Here is a 4,625-nt window from a genome sequence, read left to right on the forward strand (position 1 = left end):
AGCTAATGAATTCGATTCGTCTTTTACTTGTTTTTTTTCCCTTGAGGGAAACACTCTGCCGTGCCTTCCCTGATCCACTTGTGTGAACTGAAAATAAAAGATGCATTGATATTCAAGGCACTCTGCAATACTCTTGAAACAGTCTACAAAAATGCAAGGAAATAAATCTAAGATATCCTTAACAGCACACTCTGAATTAGCAGATAATTAAAACAGCACGCTTGAAACAAATAGTGTAATCTGGCTCCGCAGACCATACATATATTTGCTGTAGGGTGGCTGAAAGGCACTCAGGAATGACTATTTCACAAGCTGTTTTGTAAAAAGGATACAATGGTATTCACCAGAAATTCTATATTTCAGTATGTAAAAGTGAAATGTTCCCGAATTGTATGAGTGATTAAAAAAGTTCTGCCAGTCTGTCTGTGTACTTTCCAAGGACTTGTCTATTTCCTCTGTGTGCACAGATTTATTCCAAAGAGTTTTTAAATATGCCACCCTGTCTGGCTAGAATTGGCTTTAGTCAGATGAGAAGATGTATCCCTTCACTCCTTTAAATCCATTCTGAAAAGAGAGAGTTGGCTTCTCCTGTTTTTTTTTCTTCTTTTTTTGTCTTCATTTATACAGCTTTACATTTCTGTTGATCATCTTACTGCTGATAACATCTACAGTATATACGTTGTTTTACTCATATTCAACGTATCTCTGGTTATGCTGAGTTCGCATTCCCATTATTGCCTATATTTTGATTCTTTCACTTGATTTCTTACATTTAATCTCCTTTGCGTCATACTTCTCTTCTCTATCTTGGGTATGAGTCGGTGTTTTGCGCTTGTGTTGTAACTTGCTAGGTGTGCTGTGTTTCTATTATCAAGGACTTGCCTGCAGACAAGGCTTTTAATGTCAGCATGCTGTTCTTCTGGTTAAACAAATATTAAATAAACAAATAAGTAGATGCCCCAAGGAAAACATAACTGCTGCTGCTGATCACAGCTTTAATGTGGTAAACCGACATAAAGTATTGAATTAACATGGAGTCTTACACCAGAACACTGGTCTCTGTCATTCTATACAAGATGGCAAACACAAGCTGATACACACAAACAATACTGGAGCTTACAAATGACTCATACACCTAACTAACATAACCTAACCTAGAGCTAATATATCAAATGACCCACACACCTAACTAACCTTACCTAACCTAGAGCTAATATATCAAATGACCCATCCACCTAACCTAACCTAACCTAGAGCTAATATATCAAATGACCCATCCACCTAACCTAACCTAACCTAGAGCTAATATATCAAAAGCTTCATTGCCTCAAAAAATGTGTAAAAATGGTTTAGTCAAAATGAAAGGGATATAAACCCAAGGAATGCATTTCAAGTTTTATAAGGTACAGTGCACATGAAGAAAGTGAAATATGTTTCAGAAGACGAGGAGAGTGGTGAACAGCTGCGTGTAAGGAGTCTCAGGCTCGTGTCTATTCTCTGTCAGTCTAGTGTCTCTGTAGGAACGCTGGAGGAGCGGATCTCCTGACTGCTATGGGCCAGCACGCCTCTACAGCCCAGTGGAATAAGTCTCAGTGATGGTGGCAATTCAATTACTGTAGTCTGCAGATTCCTGTTAAACCTAGTGGAAAATGATTCTCATTTCTACTAGGCAGTTGCCTAGGGCGCAAAATGTTCAGAGGATTTCTTTTGGAAGTGTGTCCTCTCATGATGAGACTATTGGTGGTGTTTTTTTTTTTTTTTGCAATACTACTGTATTACCTTACATTGTTGCAGCCCTAACAGGAGTTAGGGCATAGAGTGTCTGTTCCACTTTATTTGCTACCTCAGCAAATTGTGGTGTGTTTGTAACAATTGAGCAATGTTGCATTTGTCAGACAATATTGTCATTGAGAAGAAATAATTAAAAAAAACTTTACAATTTCTATGACAAGAATGCAAAGTCTTGCCTAGGGCTCCAATATTGTCAGCGCTGGCCCTACTCCCAGAGAAGCCAGTAAAGGCACCAAAGCAATTTTTCACCCCAACATTTGCCCAAAGCTTTAAAAAATGGATTACCCCAGCGTGAATCAGGGCACTTATTAAACATAAGAGCAATATCCATATCTATCAACATGAGAGAGATTCTATTCCCCCACTACTAATCTCTCTTTCTCTCTGTGTGGAGGCTGTGGCTTCTTCAGTGAGTATGGAGGCTTCCCATGCTATGCAATACATTTGGACAGGTTATTGAAAATTGTTTTAAAAGGTAAAAGGCCAATGTAGCCCGGGTTGTTCCATGGAAACACGAGGCCATACAGGCTAATACTTTTTGCCACATTTTGCATTCTTCACATCTGTGTGCAGCACATTGATTGCCCCCTTGGCCCACACCATCCCCTCAGTCCCACATTCCCTATTCTACTGAGATTCTTTAAGACTAGTTCAAAGGGGTCTGGTGAGGTTTCAACTTTAAAGGAGGGCATGTTATAAAGCACCATGAAGCACAAGAGGGAGCTCATTTTTGCTGAGAAAAGTTTTTCTTTTTCAGTGCAGGTTTATCGTGGTGGTGTGTGTGTGTGTTTGGAAGTTCAGCGCCATCAGCTGCACATATTTTCACAAGGGTGGGGGGTGAGGGTGCGGAGGGGTGGTTGGCCAGCAAACAACACCACTGAGGACGCATACACACACCATTCCAAATTATTAAGATTATTTCCAATTTGAGCTCTAACCCAGCACATGCAGGACACTATACACAGCCAGATCATACGGGTATAAAACGGGATGTTCACTGTGTCATACAGTGGAGACTCTACGGTGAATGTTTGGCTGCTGTGAAGGCAGAGAAGGCTTAAAAATCAGGTTCAAATTGAGTTCAGATTAAAGCATCTATATTTAATCATTTTGTCTATATAAGTACCATGCAAAATACTAAAGAAATATATACAACAGCATACTAACACTTTTGCTCCGTCTTGAATATATAAACACCATTTAGTATATACTAGTGTACTTCCTTTTGTACTGCATGTAATTGTCAAGTGTAGTATTGAGTTATTGTTCAATGTTAAAGTTATGTACGTCTACACTATAACTACAGGTTTGTAATGAGAAATGTTACAGAATTGATTACAAAATTCCTCTTCTAAGGCTGTATTTGCTGTATGGCTGACATGACTGTCTTCTCTGGAAAAAAAATACCGGTCTTCTTGTACTTAGGCCTCTGACTGAATTAAATGTCTGGAGGTTGAGACTATGCCAATGGCACGCCGTTGGTTGAGTCTGCACCAGGAAACAGTCCGTGACTCTGGGGGGGTCAAAGGGACAGAGAAGATGATTGACCACATGTTCACCCTTACTATGGAGCCTGGCATCCAGTCGCTCAGGATGAAGCCCCCATAAGCAGCTCCTTGCTCTTTCATTTACATTGGGAAATCATATTAGAAGAGTCTCTGTTTCAAGCATTAATGATATCTGTGAGACTGGGAACATTAAAAACAAGCCTATATGTTGGTGGTGGGTGGACCTAATTGGTTAATATTTAATCATATGAGGCATGTATGATCAAAACGGGTGCCTTAATAATTAATTTAGTTTATTCTCTGTGTCTGATATGTTATGGAAATGTTCTGTGCACCTTAGATAATAATGTTTTATGCAACAAAGCTATTTTTTTGTATTTAGTGTCTTTTGTTAAACATGTATTTTGTGTCATCTACAGCAAAATAAAAAAAACATGGCGTAAGTCAGAAAGTGGGTAAATGAGTAATAGGCTTAAGAAATCACAACAAAGGAGCCAGAAGCTAGAGAGGGGAAGGGGGGAAAGAACTGTTGGAATTCTTAACGGAATACTGTTGGAATACTCATAGTTATGCTATACCCACTCATGAATGAAAGACAATGCAAAGTCTATTCATAGGCTCTTCTGCATGAATGCCTTCACTGATAGCTGTGTTCTATCTGAGAAGGTGTCTGAGATTCCACACCAACCAACAACAGATCCTGTAACTCCTATAGTGGTCCAGTACATTATCAGCTAACTTGTTAGCTTGCCCATTTAACAGGCTTGAAATGCAGTAATTCATGAATTATGTGCCTTGATATTTCAGGAAAAATAGATGTAAATTTCCGAACAAATTACCAGAACCACAATGAAATCAGGAAGAAAATGTAATTTACATTGGTTACCTCCCTGTCACTCCCTATACCCCTCCCTCTACTCTACGCCATGTTGTTGATTTTTTTCCACAAAATAATCCTAATTGGATTTCTTGGCTTGCCATCGCATTAAAGGACACACCGCACATTTCAGAGAAGCACCAGGAGAGCCTTCATATCGGAGCCCAATAGCAGCCCCAAAATGCAGGCAGCACTACCAAACAGAAGAACAGCACATTAATGTTTCAAACATAGGAAAAGCAAAGAACATTTAAACGTAGTCATGCATTATGCAGTAGTGTGTTACGCATCCAAATAGCAAATTGTCAAGGACCACAGCTTCGCATGTCCTCTCATTTCCCACAGCTTAGTAGATGGCTGTCTCCGGCTGTGCATGTATCTAATAGACATGGGATACGTGTGACAGGCTTCTGTCAGAAGCAGCTGGTGTTAGTTGATGGCAAGCGCTC

The sequence above is a fragment of the Clupea harengus genome, chromosome 22 (assembly GCF_900700415.2).
Source record: "Clupea harengus chromosome 22, Ch_v2.0.2, whole genome shotgun sequence".
In the NCBI taxonomy this organism is placed as follows: Eukaryota; Metazoa; Chordata; class Actinopteri; order Clupeiformes; family Clupeidae; genus Clupea; species Clupea harengus.